The sequence below is a fragment of the Strongylocentrotus purpuratus genome, unplaced genomic scaffold (assembly GCF_000002235.5).
Source record: "Strongylocentrotus purpuratus isolate Spur 01 unplaced genomic scaffold, Spur_5.0 spur5_scaffold_1, whole genome shotgun sequence".
NCBI lineage: Eukaryota > Metazoa > Echinodermata > Echinoidea > Camarodonta > Strongylocentrotidae > Strongylocentrotus > Strongylocentrotus purpuratus.
Window position 1 is genome coordinate 41,714,568 of NW_022145594.1, and position 19,218 is coordinate 41,733,785.

The 19,218-nt window shown below is 36.9% G+C and overlaps 1 long non-coding RNA gene across 1 annotated transcript; it reads left to right on the forward strand.

Moving 5' to 3' along the window:
• The first annotated feature begins 17,029 nt into the window (after positions 1-17,029).
• LOC105438130 lies at positions 17,030-18,150 on the forward strand. Its single transcript, XR_970849.2, has 3 exons — positions 17,030-17,201; positions 17,671-17,780; positions 18,097-18,150. It is a non-coding gene; the product is annotated as an uncharacterized LOC105438130 (long non-coding RNA).
• The last annotated feature ends 1,068 nt before the right edge of the window (positions 18,151-19,218 follow it).

Here is a 19,218-nt window from a genome sequence, read left to right on the forward strand (position 1 = left end):
CTAAATCCACGATTTTGTTTCAGAATCTGAGACAAAGTTACCAGATCCCTTTAAATATCACCAAAAAATAGCTGATGATATGTGTGGACCAAAGTTTCATGCCACATGAATGTCTTGTCTCATAGACACAGCTCTGTAGTCATGTATAAGTCATTCTCAGATATTTAGTCATTATGACTGGGAAAGTGACTATTTGGGGGCTGTTTTTTACAAATAAACAAACACCATTCAATACAGATATGATTTCTGATGAATATATAAACTACATGTACTAACATTGTGAGCTTGTATCAGGTGGCTTACTATTTTCCATATGTTAAAGAAAAGATGGAAATGATATGACATATTTTGATAATCAAGATTTTAGAAGTTTCTAATTTTTCTGGAAGACTCGTCAGTAACTGAAACAACAAGATTTGACAGAGGAGTTTTTCATAACCGAATTTAGATGGCAATTTTGATGTTGTCTGGTTGTGGTTGCCCAGCGAGAATAAATTTTGTCAATCTTTCGCCATTTTATTTCTCTGATTTTTCTGCTTTCATACAAATGAAATTATTCCAAGGGTTGGATTGCCCTTTAGTGTTGTGTTGTGGCCCATGCTACACCACTGTACGCGAATGTATAGTCTCCCGACTTGCATGGGTTGATATGATTTTCACTTATATTCTTTTTGGCCCATCGTTGGTATTATGCAGAAAAGATACAAAAACTGATATTTTCACATGTGTCGTAATTATAATGATAATAATAATATGTCTTGTTTACCCAGGGTAGCCTCATTAGTATTAATACTGTACTCTCTGAGGGCCCTGCAATCATATTATTACCCGGCTTTAACCGAGCTACCATTAAAAGGTGCTCAAGCATTTAAGGAATTTCTTCCTACCGGGTGACCCATTTACCTCACCTGGGTAGAGTGTATTTCTTATCGCTGTAAATGATAAAGAACAAAATGTATATTGGATGCATTGCATCGCGTAAAATACACTATTGTAGATTTGACATTTACATTCTACAATGTATACAAAAGTATGTTACACATTTTTCTTGCAAATGTGCATCAAAACCATGTTAAAAAGAAGTGTATTGCATTGTATTGTACTGGTGTGAAGAGAGTGGTTGTTTCTTTTCATAAATTTATCCACTTGACATTTTTTTATACATTGTTTCTCACTACAAATCATGAATAACTGCACACGCATTTTAAGGGGTACTTTTTATTTGTTGGTTTACACAACTTGTTCTCAACCGGCACAAATATTTCAGAGTGATTGTTGAACAATTCATCTAAATATTGAGTTTATTATTAGAAATAAATATTTCTTCTAGATATCTTCAAGAATAGATCCCTCATGACAAATTTGTAGCTAAATGAAGGGGCAAGAAATTGACAATTAGTGAGCTTAATATCTTGGTTTCTGGTAAGGAGTTCTAAATTTCTAAACTGGCTTGTAGATATGATTTAAAACACGTCCAATGTGCTTATATTGTAGATGTGAGCTTGTATATATAAATAAATGTTTAATATCAACGACACTTGAGTCTCATTTGCTTCTTACTGTGAACACGTTTCTGGACTTATGCCTCTTAAAGGGGGTGTAGCATGACGATAATATGTGTCTTTCCTGTGGTCTGACTCGGGGGCCAATCAGGTATAATACGACTACGGATGACGCGACCACAGTATGCATGCGCGTGCAACATACATGAAACCGAGCATTTGAGCAGTCTTTTTTTACTGCTTATGCTCTTTGCAATCTGCATCCGTTTGAATAAATTATGCAAACTTTATGTACCTTGAAATGGGACTTTTGCCTTACATTGAAGTATCTCATTGCCCGGACAAACCGTCATCAAAGCAAAAGCAACAAAATTATGAGTTATAACCAGTCTGTAATATCCATACTGCTAGAGAATAAAGTGAAACTGGAAGAGAAGATTTAGAAAGAAAAGAAATATAGAAAATATGATTAAAATAAAAATGAAACTTTAAAAATGAAAATTGAATTATATAATTTAAAACAGTAACAAAAAGTAAATATGACGTTTATTGCTGTAAGAATAACATAGAACTACAAAACTTGTTTAAGTTAATTTAATTTGAACGTTCACAGTGCGAAGGTGTGTGCCTATAATTGAAATTAAAAATATTATTAAGGACGAAATTGAACATAACGCTGGCGCGAAATTGAGTAAAAGCGTTACGTCAATAAATTAAATGGATTTCTCTCTAAATCGAATAAAATAACATTTTAAAGGAATGATATAAAACGAAATCAAATTGAATGCTCTAAGAATGAAAATGAACCATGAGAGCAGAGAGTTGACGAAAATCATTCGAACTTGAACGCCTATATCATGAAATCGAATGAAACTACTCTGATGCAATTGGCCGGGAAAACCTATTTTACCCCAGTCATCGGATTCAGGCTTACCCGCACACAATGTATACACATTCTCTAGTCTCTACTTCCTGGGGAGCATTCCGGCGCGGCGGCGAAATTTTTATTCCCAAACAGGTTTGCAATTTCTTACATTTCCGTTCTTTTGATTGGCTGATATGTTCTACGTCATTAGCAGCTTGGAAACAGGTCACAAACAATTAGACTTTGGTTTTTTTTATTGCTTTGCCTCACTCACTATTTAAAAAGGCAAAAATAGGACAGAAAATTACTGGGATTCGAACCCACGACTCCAAGATTGAATTACGCTGACCTTATCGATTGAGCCAACGATCGATGGGTTGATGAAAAGTGATTCTGCATGATTTCTATAACTCACCCTAACGGTGTCATTGTTAATGACGTAACATATCATGGGGGTGGTAAGAGGACACTTTTTTTTAAAATTGAAAGTTGTAAAGTTACCATGGTTACGATGTTATTGATCTGCTATTCATAACAGCATAGATGAAATCACTTAGCATGCATTATTTGTTACCATGCCTGGCGACCTTTATATCTAGAGTGGCCCAGAGTACATTCTGTTAATTAAAGAACTATACTTAACATTTTATTAAGCTGGCCTATTGTTTGCGATATTTGTGAATTAAAAATTGTAAAGTTGGCATACCTAAATAATAGATTCAATATATAGGCCGGCCAATGAAATTAGAAGCGTTTATTACAAGCTCCGTGAACATTTTTTGTCCTCCGTAGTCCGTAATATAAAATATGATACCGATTTGTGGATAGTTATGCACACTTCTTTCTCTTTTTTTTTGGCCTCGAAATTTGAAAATTTGACATTTTGCTCCGTAGGGGGGGGGGGTATGGTCATTTTTTTTTTAGGTCAGCCATTGGCATAATTTATTTTTTTAATAAAAAAAATATATATTTATCCATTAAAAAAAAACTAAAAGGGGGTAACCCCCCCCCCCCCCCCTGCGTACGCGCCTGCTCCCATCTGTCTAAGCTATATCATTTACACGATCGCAAACACTTTCGCACATGCCAACTGTTTGTATTTGATTTAAAGGGCCACTCTAACACACCTAACATAGCCTTTCAAAACATGAATACACCTCTACTTATTAATATTCCAGCCTCTGATTTCTCAGAAATCTCTAAATTGACCAACAAATTATAATAACCATCCATTTTTCACAGTTCTCACGTTTGCTGGGCTACGTACGCCCCTTGAAAAAAAAAGGTAAAACGGTCACGTGGCCTTAATTGATGACGCATTTGACGTCATTGCGGGCATGTCCGATCTACGTCCTACAACTAAGGATCTTACAATAGGAATGACGAAATTGCCAGAAACGTACTGGTATTATCAAGTGCATATTATTTTTCGGATAAATGTCTTTTTTCCTTTTCAATTAATATCATAGTTTGCCTTTTTAAAGACATTTTAACGCCTAAATCACACTCTTTTTCACTGGAGAGGCGCCTGCAGTGACGTCATATGCTATTGCGCAATACAGCTCCGAAACTGGGCTTTTTTTCTGAGCGTTCTAAGTCGTCAATCTTAAAGCTAGATTCTAGAATTATTGATGATTTCTAAGAAAAATCATAGTCATGTTCGGAATCTCCGTCAAAAATTATTCTACATGTCTTCATTTTTTAGCCCGTTTTGGTTAGGGTGGCCCTTTATAAGATATGGCATCGAGTATGTTTGGATATTGTAAGCCTTTGTTGCAATGAATGATCTGTAAAAAAAAAAATTAAAAAATCAAGGCATGCTGATAGAGTTAGACAATTCACAACTTCCTTGAAAATGTTACTATCAAATTGCTCCATATTGGTATTCACTTATTTAATTGGCACCTTCCCTCCTCTTTTCCTCTTTCTCAATTCACATTATTAAAGTGTTTTTTTTTTTTTTTAGGTTTAATGCGCTATCCAAGAAGTGTTATATTATTGTGTGCACTTTCATCTTATAACGTTTCTTAAACCTGTCTTCAATGAGTGCATGAACTCGATTGCATTTTCCCGGAAAACGCGATCACGGGAACAGTATATTACCGGGTTTATGGCGGAGCTTGCACAAAAGAGTGTGTATACGACGTCGTCAGCGGTAACATACCATGCATCGTCTTGAATGCGCGTAGCAAGGCCGAGAAATAATCCAGTCGGCGTGAAGCATACGATGAAAGACGCAACCATGGATAGTATGATCTTCGTGGCTTTGATATGTCGCGCGTTGTGATCGTTGATCGTGGGATGATGATGCGTGTCCAATGCGCGCGTCATATCGGCGATTCGATTCGCTTGTCGGAATGCAATGAGAAGCACGTGGATGTTCAGAATTACGAGAATGAACCCAACCACCAAAACTGAAACGGGAACGATGAGATCAAATACCGCCGAAGCAACACCTCCAGTGCTGGCGCCTCTGAGTCCTAGACAGTACGCATACAAGCTGCCAGTTGTGTGCGACCTATCGACGCTCATGCGCGCAATTCCGTACGACAACGGAATGCACCAAGCAATCGTGAGCATGATCGCAATGCGCGTAGTTGTTAATATCGACTCGTATCGTAACGGTCTCGTGACTGCGATATACCGATCCGTGCTCACGAGTAAGAGATGCGTCAATGATCCGAACAAAAAGACGTAATTCCATATAAAGAACCACTCGGCAGAATGCAGTATACAAGTAAACTCACTGCGAACCGTTCGTAGGTGTATCTCTAACGGAATCGAAATCAAACCTGTCAGGAAGTCATTGACTGCAAGACTCGTGAGGATAAGATAGTTGTGTTTCTGTAGTTTCTGTCGGCTGCACACCGTCAAAATCACCAATGCATTTCCAAATATTACGATGATAGTAAGCGGTCCTAGCAAAAATGATATGATGACTCTATGTATGGTTGAGTCGTGGAAAGTATGAATAGATAAGTTTCTGTTTACGAAAAATTCCATTCTTCTTCAATCGAATCTGGAAACTTCAATGATGAAATATGGTTCAAAGTAAATCCACTAAATCACTCAATCAAGTTAAATAATCTAGATATCAAGTCATGTTTATGAAAGTTATCGGCGTGCGTCCTCTTGGGTATTTTAGTAAAAGAACAACGAAGCAGGTCCGAAAGTCATTATAATCCATAAATGATCGCTAAAACGAGCTAGTAGGCCCTAAACCGTCTCCAAAATCCGAAGCTGATACGCTACCAGCTGATTGTCCCAAAATCATAAGGTGCAATATGAACGATTTGTTGTTCGTAGTACAAGACAATATCAACGAGGTGTCCATGAATTAGGCTACCGACGATAAACTGAAACCGTTAATTGAAATCCACCTACGCTTTTGTCCAAAACAGTAGAATCGTAACGACATTTTTACTTCAGTTTTGCAGAGATTATTGGCTGACGTATATATATATATCTTCTTAGACACTTATCAATGACAAGCTTTACCGTGTGCGACAAAATTAAAATTAAAAGCTCGTGGAAAATATAAGCACTAAAGCGCATCCGGTGAATAAAGTTAGAGCTTCCTGTTTCGGTCGCGGCGCCACGCATTGGCGTACCAATCACGTATTAAGTGAACGAATACCGTATTCAGCCGCCTTGGCGCCAGCCGTGCGCTTCACTTTATTTATTTCAATTTGTCATGTTGTATAATAGACCCGTTTTACTACTTGAAGGGGAAACAAGAGAAAGAAAGTAATTTATATTTTCGATTGTATCTATTTAATTTCCATGCAATATTAAAACAAACAAAATCCGTAAAGAGACCAAGGAAGTAAGGAACACCACCTACTAATAATGCCCGAGAATAGCTAAAAGGAAATTAATTCCTGTTAAGTTCGTTCACCTATTAAACTAGTCGGTGGTATACAGACATGTACACCTGTACAGACAAACATAAATGCAAACAATCTCAAGTTAGACTGACGCCAGGCCTATTTTCAATATTACCTGTTCCTGTAGCAATGATGTACATGAAGAAGAAAAAAGGTGAACAACGGTCAAATATTCTGGAATAAGTTATTTTTCTCTTTAGCCACACATTCTTTTCTTTTGCTTTGTATTTTCCTTTGATATGTTTAGTGTTCCAAATATTTTTGGATTAATTTTGCTGCGTTTCTATTCACGAGTATTATTTTCAACATAATTATAGAGCATAATTATTGTAATGACTAATTTTAGGGGACTACGTTCATAAACTTCATGACCATTATGACATAAAAACTAGATTGACGTTACCTTGCCAACCAACATGCAAGGATATTTAAGCCAAAAATGGCTGGGCATATTTTTTTTCTTCATTTGATGAGTAGATATCGAAAATGCAGTTTCTTTGGTATTCATTAGTGAACCAGACAGGGAAAGACAATGAAATAACATATTGCATATTAAATAGTACTGCAATATATTTATTCCAAAACATGGGATTAATTGATTACATAGCATGGCGCTCTGTAGTCGCTCGTAAACTCAGAGATTGGTACTCCAAGCACGAAGTTTGCAATGCATTGCCAACATCAATCAACAGTTCTATTTGTTGATTGAAAACACTCCACGAGGTGCCGCTGGTTTATGGCGTCCATGTAGGTATTGAAATCAATAGCGACGAGTTTGGGCATGGTCGGTAAATATTGGTCTTTTTCCTCGTGTGCAGAGCGGTGATTCTCCTAAGATTCTTGCATCTAAGAGGGGTTCCCATCTCTACAAATGCATGTCTCGATGTATACATACATCTTTTTTAATGGGAAATCCAACCTAGCATCAAGCTGGCTCAAAATAATTACCGTGCTACAATATTTGCATCAACGACGATTGATCTTGGCTTTATTTCGTCAAAAGTGTAGCGTCCGTTTTAGGGTCACAGCTAGGATTCGGGTTAGGGCTGGGGTAACGCATAATATTTAGCCCATAGTTGCAGTATGGAATTCACTTAGGCCAAATATTTTTAAAAAGACATGTTTAGCGTGCTGCCTTTTTGAAAAAGAGGAAGGAGAAGACCCTCTTTTTGTTTCTTCTTCTTCAAATTGGCCGCTCGGTTCATTTTCTCTGACAGTCGGGCTATTTTTCATGATGGCGCGCCGCCGGTATTTTTTGTTTTTCAAATCAGAAATAGATTATTTTAGCAGTATCTTTTTCATAAATGAACAGGAACTATGTTCCCCTCGCATGTGTGTGATAGTTGACCAGACCGTCTGTTACCTGTTAAAAGAAATAAACCACATTTTCATTTTGAGGCAGAGTTCCATCATGTTGGTTGTTCTTGACTTTCTAGTCGACTAAATGGTACCGGGTATTAGCTATGCCGTAGCTACCAGGTGGTATGCAATTTTAGAATCTTTTCATGAATCCTTTATAAAATCCACCGAAAGGCTTGGGATAATCTAAAGGGAGTTAATAGGCTAATCGAAGATACTGCATTGAAACCCCCGCAGGTTTCCCACGTCATAATCAGGTACTCTAAAGATGAATATGTTTGGATTAACCCCTTGGTTACTGAATTATTTGATTCCCGTATGCTTAATGCAGGGAACTCCAGGTTCCAGTAGGCAATAGGTTAATCCATACTCTAGTAACCCCCAAGAATTTATGCAGTAAGATTTGATAGAGTTTATAAACTAGGAGAAGACTCGATCGGATAAAAGTGATATATGTTAATCTCTTTGGAGTAACCACCGATTTACAAGGGATTTCAGCAGGCTTGCCTTAAGACATGGAAAACCATGAACACATTCAAACGAAAACCAGCAAAATCCACGGATGAAAATAAGGAATTGACCAACTTTAATGTAGATTATAGACCTTCGTATGGCTAGCAAAAGAAAGAAAATATTTTATATTAACTCTTCACAGGGGGACCTCCTCCGTGTAAAACCTTTTAATGTAAGATTCTTGTGGCATAGTATTATCTTTGATGGTATGCACATTTTAGTTAAGCCTATATTGATTAGTTGTACTAGTTTTAAAAATACATATTACGGATATTACAGGGCAAAGGCCTTCGCCATAGAGATGTGGGTTCGTGGGTTGAATATGCATTGATTCATTGAAATGAATAGTCCTCTGATCAGAACAGTCTGAACTCGATTTGCATCACCGGTAAATCCTTTTAGAAGTGCTGAAAGAATGGTATAAAGGACGTGAGAACGCCTTCTTCAAGCACTTTGAGTTTGAGAACCTCATGTGCATCATTTCAGTCTGTTGATTGAATGATACTCAGATTACAATGGAACCTTGGTATCCCTTCAGGTTTGAGGGCCTTCGTCTTACGATAGTCCTATGGCTTCTTGTTTCTCCTGCATTCATGTCGCCCGGGCTGGACCATTCCGTATGCCTGCAGACATGTACCTGTTCGATGTTTAATGAAGTCGACTGCAGCACTCGGTATCTCACGTCTGTTCCTGTTGTAGGTCGTTTTCCACGAACAACAGAAAATCTCATCCTATCTCGTAACTTGCTCACCACCATCGAAAATGATGCCTTCTATCTCTTGTCGACCCTAACAGTTCTGCGCCTAAAAGCGAATTTCATATCGACCATAGAGCCACGAGCATTTTCTGGACTTTCTCGGCTGTCTATACTCCAGTTAAGTGAAAATTCATTAGTCGATATCTTTGCAATTCCACCTATTAGGAGCGTCAATCTTGACTTTAATTTCATTCAACAGGTCAATTGTGACTGTCAACAGGTATCCGCGTTCAACAGCGCACGTGAAGCTCAAATCAGCATGTCGAACAATTTCATTGTAAGTCTATCGAACCTAACACTTCCTCTAAGCAACGTTGTGGCTAGATCATCCAATCTCCGGGTGTTCGATATTCATGAAATGAAGTCGGCTCATCGCATCATTTTTATTGACGTTAGTGAAAACTATATCAGGTTGCTTCCTGATCTAACTAACCTGACTCGCCTCAAAACCCTTATTGTATCAGGTAACCATATCCAGGTTGTACAGGTTTTACACTGGCCTAAGAGCATGACGTTATTAGAATTAGATCTTGCAAACAGGGCAATCTTACCCGAACCCTCCTCCAGTTAAATAACTCGCTTTAAACTTAGCGGTACTGGAATTAGTTCCATAAGAGACCTTTTATACACGAACGTGACTTTCTTCGAAAGATTACACATTACAAATTCTTTAATTCGCGACATTAATGACTTTCCACAAGCTCCAAACTTAGAAGAACTCAGTATCAAACAGTCTGATCTAAGAGGAGACCTAATCCTTAGCCCTTGTTCATTTCCTATGCTGAAGAATATAGACTTTCGGGACAATAATATCACTAAATTTATCATCCTAAGAAACAAGCATGACGATTGGTGTGGGATTGATAACCCGTCTATGCAAATTAGTTATCTAAATCTGGTCAGCAATCAGATAGGCGAAACGAACTTCCTCAGAAACCTGTCGAGCCTTAGTTCTTTATGGCTATCCCATAACAAGATTTGGACTGTCAATTGGACTGCTTTAAATCAGAATGCGGAATTACATAGATTTTACATATCTGGTAATTATCTCGATAGTGTGGATGAATTTATTCAGTTGGGTCAACTCAAGTTTCTCGATCTTTCCCATAATCAAATAAAGTTTATTGTACTGGGTGCATTTGATGGTTCTCCAAATCTGTCCATGCTCAAATTGAATCATAACAAACTGATCGCATCACCCGACGTAACTCCCTTGCCACTCTTACACAAATTAGATTTGAAATATAATGACATTGAAATTGTTAAATTCGGACATATGGAAGGTTGGTTTAACATTGATATCAGTTCGAATAAAATCAAAAAGATTTCATCTCAAGATATTTCTAAATACAGTCGCATCATCCTACAAAACATCACACTAAAGTAGTTGGATCAATTGAACATTAGCTCGGTTAAAGAGTTAATTGAATTGGACGTTAGTCACAATCTGATTACAAGCATTGATAATCCAGACTGGATTGGAAGGAGGTTAGAGCAGTTTTTTGTCGATCATAACCACTTGCATAACGTATCCCTTCCTTCAAGAACAGAAATATTTAAATGTTCCCATAATAATATCAATCATTTGCCTGAAAATACGAAGTGCGCAGACGTTGACTTATTTTGCGAGACGGTATGTTGGTTGAGGGAATTACACGCTGGGTGGAACAAGATAACTACCATAAACGTAAACGCCTTTGACAATTGCAGTATGTTAAAGAAGGTCTACCTTCAAGGAAATCCATTAAAATCTCTTTCCTCAGATATCATAGCGAGTCTCTGGTCTTTTTCACTTTCACATACGCTGCTAAGAAGTTCTGATATTACGGTTGAGAGCTATAACCTTTCGTCTTTGGATATTGAAATGAACAATGTGACGCTTTTTCGGCAGCAGCCCAATGTGTCTCTGCAGTTTTCATTGCCATTCCTCGAATTCTCGCTTCTTCTTTGCTGCAATACAATAACTATATTACCTTCAATCGATGCCCCTTTGCTCAGAAGTCTCGATTTGAGTCATAACCGAATTGACTCACTTTCTGGAAACCCTTTTGAAAAATTGGCAGAAGTACGTTTTATTGATCTTCAGGATAATTTAATTGAGGGCGTTCCCCAACATGCATTTACATCATGTTTAAGGATTGATGAAATAAATCTCGAGCATAACCAAATTGAGTTCATAGCACAATCAGCTTTCATCAAACGCAGTAGCTTGACTATTCGGCTAGGTGGAAATCGTTTGATGACCTTTCAAGCATCCAGTTTTCCTCTTCTCTCCAAAAGGATCTACCTCGACCCAAACCCTTGGCACTGCGACTGCGAATTGACAACCCTCCAGAGATGGCTTTTGCAATCTGGCGTCCAGAGCGTGAACTGTGTGACCCCTTCTCACCACGAAAACAAGAATCTTGTATCTTTATCTTATCTCGAACTGGACTCCTGTCTAAGCTCCACTCCTGATTGGGTTTCGGCCGTTCCTGATGAGTTGCTAAAAGAAAGTCTAGGGAACTCCAGACCTTCACTTAATGGCCTTGCACCATCTCGTAATAGTAATGGATTGTGTTTAAAAGGAGCTGTGAATTGTGCCATCATTTCCTTTCTATTTTATTTGTTATGCTCCACTTACTGAATCCCTCTTTTTAAGTATCATCTCGAACTGGACTCTTGTCTAAGCTCCACTCCTGACTGGGCTTCGGCCGTTCCTGATGAGTTGCTAAAAGAAAGTCTAGGGATCTCCAGACCTTCACTTAATGGCCTTACACCATCTCTTACGAGTCGTGGGTTGTGCTTAAAAGGAACGGGGTATTTTACAATCATTTCCTTTCTTTTTGTATTTTTTGTGCTCCATCACCTTGTGAAGGTTAGTGTGCCAACCTTCCGGCTGCAGCAACATCTTTCTGTTGACGAAAAACTTTACTTTTGTATTATTCTATGAATGAAATGCACTCGCGAATTGTACGATCCGGTTTTTGAGGAATTCGCAATCGCATTTGACAGGAAAATTCCAATACGGACGAGGTTCTGGAATGTCATTATGAATAATATATTTCAGGGTGTTGCAAGTATGGTTATAGGATGAAGTTGATTGATTTATTGATTGATTGATTGATTGGCTTCAAATATTGATTGATTGGTTGATTTGATACATTTATTTATTGACTTATTGATTAACATAGTTTTCAGTACCTGTATTATTGATCAAGCGTTGTCTGCGTTGATTAGTCTCTAATGTCAGACATTTTATTTTACATATGATTAAAAAACCAATAGGAAATTTCTTAAATGAAGAAAATATAATGATTTTACTTCTCTGGTCTTGTGATTGTAGGCTGGATGGTTGCGATTGTTTACGATTGTGTCTTGTGGTGACGACTTAGAGGATATTTGGTTGTTTGTCTGCCCACCATATACCTCTAATGTGCAAAGGAAATGATCGCCCCGGACCCTGTTTCACAAACTTTTTAGTATTATAGAACAAGCATTTGAGTAACGATGAGTTACGATGAGTAACGATGAGTAAATTGTTTACACTTCTACAAACCTTTGGCCTTTGTTTGCCCCCCCCCCCACACACACACACACACATTTTGATACTTCTGTTCTGTTGTGTTATTTGTTGGAATGGAGCCCTGAATTCGCCAAAAATTTGATGACAAAGTTTCATTGAATTATATCATGATGTGAAAAAGGATGTCATTTAAAAAACACTTCTACAAAGATTTTCCCCAAAAGAAGTTTGTTTCAAATTATGATTTAATGTAATTTAAAAATTTTAATCAAATTTGTGGGGCTCCCGACACTTTAGAGGTGCTTTAATGAAACGGGGTACACAGTTTCGTTCAAAAAGGAACAAAATCCACGAAACTTTTAAGTGTAAATCCTACTACTTAAAATGGAAATCAACTACTGCAATAGTCAAATATATTGTAATTCAAACGGTCTGAATAAAAGGAATGTCCTCTCCCTACAGTGTTGTAACAGGTCAGTCAATGACTCTGACAACAGTCGACTAGAGTCACCCTTTCTGTCACTTGAATTGATTCGAGTCGGGGACGCAAAATTGATTGAAGTCTGAAGTCTCCACAGTAAACGATTTGACTCGTCTTTGACTTAAACAATTTGACTTTATTCATGACTCGAGTCATGTCCACTGACTCGAGTCATGTTCAGTGAACGAGTCATGATAATCACATTGGTCAGTAATTATGTGAATACTCAAAGCCGATGTTTTCTTCGGTATTAAAAATCGTTTAGTTAAAATCACCCTCTTTAACATTAAATTGAAACTGCCCTCCCAATTATCATTCTTAATAAGTACATTTCAGTTGTTTTACCACAAGGAAACGTATGTACTTTGATAATTATTAAAAAGCAAATATTAATCCATCACAGATTCATACGTCACTGCAAGTTTTTGTATAATGACAACTTTATGCTGAAGCGAATTTGGAAGTTTTGAAATGAATATTTTGTCTTACATAACATCTATGCTAACATATGAAAAGTAAAATGGACTTCGACTACAAAGGTTTGTGTGAAACTTCAAGATGGACTGGTCAATCATAATATTAGTTTAATTGCCAGCATCTGCCAATCGGATATATACATGTATAATGGCTGAGACAGGACTACACTCGACCTGACTTGACTTGTGACTTGACTACTCTTGACCGGACTTGACGTGTGACTTGACCTGACTTGACTTGTGACCTGACTACTCTTGGTCTGACTTGACTATACTTGACCTGACTTGTCTTGTGACTTGACCACTCTTGACCTGACTTGACTACTCTTGACCTGACTTGACGTGTGACTTGACTACTCTTGACCTGACTTGACTTGTGACCTGACTACTCTTGACCTGACTTGGCTATTCTTGACCTGACTTGACTATACTTGACCTGACTTGTCTTCTGACTTGACTACTCTTGACCTGACTTGACTTGTGACTTGGCTATTCTTGACCTGACTTGACTATACTTGACCTGACTTGTCTTCTGACTTGACTACTTTTGACCTGACTTGACTTGTGACTTGACTACTTTTAACCTGACTTGACTTGTGACTTGGCCAAAGAGTGACTCGTTACAACCCTGTTGCCCTATATCACCACATAAATTCGAAGCGGATATGGGAAAGTGTTACATATAACATAATTGATGCTTGTACCATATCGATGTTATTATTATGCTGTCATGCTGTATACATGTTTTTTAAATGGAGCAGTGCTGTGGAAATAAATCAATTCAAATTATAATTATAATTCAAATTCAGTTTAATTCAATTCAAAACCCAGTATTATTATATATTTCTTATAATTCTGTTTTGTCCTATCCATTTTCCGGTTGATTTTCAAGTCAGTTTTCAGATGACATTGCTCTTACTATTTTTTGTTTCTATTTCCGTTGTAACGTAATTCATATTATATTATATTGATGGACGCGCCCACTTTTCCACTTGTTTTGCATGATCAATTGCATTACATATTAAGTAGCGCATATACCCCCATTGGGTTTCAAAGCAACAGAAAGATTATTTTTATAACGTTATTTACATAACAATAAAGCACACGCCTTGTCCATTTTATCCATCAGCTTCATCTCCAAAGAAAAGATCATCGTCCATTTCTCAGATTTCTAAGAGAGATGGTTTCAAAGCCACCTTTATCAATTCGTAGTGGGTCCATGCTTTATCTGACTGAGAATGCGCGCACTACGTATATGGTATATGATACCAACTAACATCCCCTCGAGGAAGACGTAATGATAAGCCGAAAATTTAAGCTGTAACAATAAAACATGATGGCTTAAATGCATTACAAACCGGACTTTAGACTTATCATTTATATAATTATATATGTGTGTGTGTGCGTGCGTGTGTGTGTGTGTGTGTGTGATATGCGTGTAATAAATTAGTATATGAGTCCACGAAATCATAGGACACACACGCAGGGTACGTTTGCAGGCACAATAAAAGCCGAATCGACTTCAAATTTTAGACAATCGCACTACAGGAACGACTTCACTACGATTCTGAGCCGATTTAGCTTCCCTTCTGCACGGAAGCTTTAATTCCATTGAAATTGTAATATCATTAATCATATGACTAATAAAATCATCGGCCGATAAGATTGTAGAAGTTAGAATTTTCATATCAAATGCTTTTGCAAATCCTCCAAAATCAGATCGTAGTCAGATCGTATAGTGTGCGGTTGGCTTAAAGGTAATACAAAGTTTTGGTTTGGGGTCATGAATTTGGTTCAAATGAACATATTGGAAGCATATGCGATTGTCCAATATTCAATGATCGTTGTCGCGGTTGAAATCGAGTCTAAAGTGATGACATTGTAAATAATAAACTATTTATGTTGTATAGCTCCCTCTCAAGACTGATATTACTTTACCTTCAAAACAATGTTTCTTGACTACAATCGGCCGATTTGCTATTGCCGTTTGGAAATTATATATCAGAACTGCATATTCTGATATTTTCATGGTCGCAGCTACCATGGAATGGCCTTATTTGAAATATAACAATTTGAAATGTGCCGGGAGTAAATTTGTATTATTCAATTTGCTCCAAAGCAAAACAGTTTTAGGGACTACAATTTCTAGTGCTTATAATATATACACAGGGGCATCCAAATATTTCAAAATTTTAAATAATTACTATCCATCCAATTTTCAAAATTTCCCAAAACTGTGCATTTCCTTTAAGGTATCCTCGAGGAATCCTAAATGATTATAGGGTGAAAAGGACATAGGTCAACTATTTAACAAAATAATACAAAGTTTCATATCTTAAATGCTAACCAGGAGTTAAAAATAAATAAACATTTGAAACCATTGTTTGCATCATCATGATCAGTGTCAGCATCAGAAACTTGCCATATGGTCTACACCCAGTCTATCTACTATCCACATGATATATTAATCATTTCGTCTTCCTATCATTTGGTTTAAAGAGAAGGTTGAGTTCTGGGAAGAGGTAAAAAAATAATTTGTGAGCGTTATCATTGTTATTATGCAAGGGTGGACGAACATCAGATTAAAGGTAAAGACCAGTATTGGTAACGCCCCAATTTCAAAAAATGAAATGGAAGCTCTCATTACCAATCATGTGAAAGAATATGTTTTGACTAATACATGATGATAAAAAATTTGCCGGGAAACCGCCTACTAATTCATATATTTGGTAAATTTATTTCTCTCATGGTCGTGTGAGAGAGATAGGGTAGTCCCATATACATCTTTCTGTGTATAGTGCTTGTAACTTTACGAAGAATGGGCCAAATTTCTTATCATTTTGATGATTCCAGAACCTTGCAGATGCTAGATGCTAGATGATCAACCTTTTCTGATCGATTCCACAACGTTTCTTTCACAATGCAATCGCATGACCATTACTGGTCTTTACCTTTAAACATGTTCCCTGAAAAGCATGGCTCTTCAAATGCCTTCATATTCTAAATATGACATGAAACATCGTAAAAATCGGGGGGTAGGTTTTTTTCGCCATGTGCTCGTGTAGTCCCATAAACATCATTCTGTGTACAGTGCTTGTAACTTTGCCAAGATTTGGCCAAATTTCTTATCATTTTGATGATTACAGAACCTTGCAGTACACACCAATACTTATATACTAGATGATCAACCTTTTCTGATAGATTACACACCGTTTATTTCACAATGCAATCACATGACCAGAACTCAACTTTATCTTTAAGAACCATTAAGGCTTACAGACTTTTGGGTGTAATTTCCATTTGGTCTAATGTCTAATAAGTCTACTACATATATGGTCTATTGTTCATAACCAATTAGTTTAGTTCCCATGTTGTCTATTGCCCATTTCGTCTACTATAATCCATTGGTCTAATTATCATTAAAATATTATTATTTATGATAATGTAGGAAACTGGATTTATACGTGTTTTTCTTATGCAAATGACTTTGTATAATTTGCATAAAACTGCCGTTAAAATACGGTGAATAAAATGTAGTTCCTCGATTTATAAGTTTGTTTTGTTATAAGAATTGTTATATTGTGAGTTTATGTAAAAAAGGAATAAGATTGCATATAGTGTGTAATAACTCATTTTTACTTCATTCAAAAGGTGTTGTACAAGAAAAGCAAAAAGAGGAAGGATATTTTGTTTATAGAATTATGATAGGTCTTTGTATGTGGGCGCGGGAATCTGCCTGACATAGCAGATACGTAGGGACACATTGCATCTTGTCATGAGCGAAGGAGGTTATGCGTGTGTCGGGCCGTCTGTTTAGCGTGCAACGCCCTTGTTTCTTTTTACACCTTTGAAAGAAGTAAGTTGTTTTCTTTAAATGTCAGTTTGATAGTAAAGATTGTAAGCTTTGATACAATATGTTTATGAAATGTTTTATGTCCTTCAGGAGAGGAAAATAAGGATTATTTTGGAAGAAGAATGTACTTGATTTTGTACTTGACAACTTCCGTTACTCAGAATAGTGTGTCTTCATAGGGATATGGTATCCAGTTAATCAAATTACATCGATCGTTTAAATAAATGTTATTACATTTATTCTATATGATGTTTAGAGAAATTGTCATTTAAATGGTTAGTGGTTAACGCCTACCTGTATTTAGTGCGTGAATTATTGATTGTAATGATTTCGCCGTTGAGGGCGAATGATGTTAATATAGTGATAAAGATGGCGGCGCCCATGGAATCTTTGTATGATAATTTAATTGATGAGTTACTTGATGTAATATGTTATTAGTATACTATAAGGATGTTTTAATGATTTGTTATAGACGACATGCTAGCGAGGTTTGCTGGAAGCTGTCATATTGTGGTCTAGCTGGGACTGTGTTGTCTTTTGGGAGCCGGGAGCTGCTCCGGCTTGTATCTTCAGAGACCTTGGGTAGGAATTATAATACGTTATGATTTAATACATACATTGTTTAATTGGTGTAATGTTGTTTATTAATGCATTTTGAATATGTACTTTCATATAATATGTGTTAACTAAAGACAATGATATTGTCTTAATTATTATATTATCATTGATGTAGACTACATTAATGCCACAGTTTATGTAATACTGTACGCCAACAGTGTGATAATTTACTGTCTGTTTATACCTCGCCCACATTGTTGTATACTATGTATCAGATATATGTTGATAAGAATCTATACTTGTCTTGTATTTATGTTTGGCACATCTGATTGATTTGCAGGGTTTTCTTTTACCGCTGATATATGCTGATGATCTACAAATAAATGGGCTCATCACCCAACCTACCATCACGCTGCTCTCAAGTTCTTTATTGCTGTCTTATCCGTACTACGATAATAAAATGATTATTGGACCATGTGGATAGTAGACGGGCTGGGTGTAGACTATATGGAAAGTATACGGACTCGACCAAACGGCTATAAACCGTCACCCTCTACTCTTGAAGGTATCAAGTACGAAACCCACTTTTAGGAACATCGTGTAAAGTGTTTCTTAAACGAATTACCGGAAACATGAATGCGGTAATAAATAACGGGGAAAAGGGAAATGAGAAAATTGACGGATAACAAAAAAGTGGAAAATATGTCCATCGAATATGTAATGTGTCTAGTAAATTTTCCTCTACTGAAAATTGAATATAGATTGGATATGATTAATTATAAATCTTTTAATTAAAGTGCACCAATCACCAAAACAAGATTTGCTTTTTATGTTACGGATACCCTATCGCTATACTGTATTTAAAATCTGAGCTTAAAATATTACTTCTAAAATGAGATCTTGCAATTTGAATACCGCTTAATAAATACACACACAGCTTGTTAAACTAGTTGACGTACGCGTAAGCACTCACATAGAACATAATTATAGACAACAACGCACACGTAAAATAATGCGACGGTAACGGATTGGACGGATAACAAAAAAGTTGAAAAACGGTCGAATATGTAGAGCGTCTATAATTTCAAAAGTGTATTTCCCTTTCAAAGGATTCGATATAATTAGTTATAATCTGTGGATATGATTGGTTATCAATCTGCTCGAAGTCGAAAAGCAGAAGCTAATAGGGACTTTTAGATTCTGCGGGACGAGAACGTGGACTGCCCTTTTAAGGCAATCTGACGTCACATTGCCTTAAAAGGGCAGTCCACGTTCTCGTTGTGCAGAATCTAAAAGTCCCTATTGATTCAATGAGCACTACCGACTTTGAAGCGGAGAAAAGGGGTAAATGCCCACCTTTGACAAATTTCTATTTTATTTTATTGAGCAAGGATCCAGGAGAGCACCAGCAGAGGGTGGGGGGGGCGATCGCCTGACCTCCACCAATACCTAAACCTTGTTC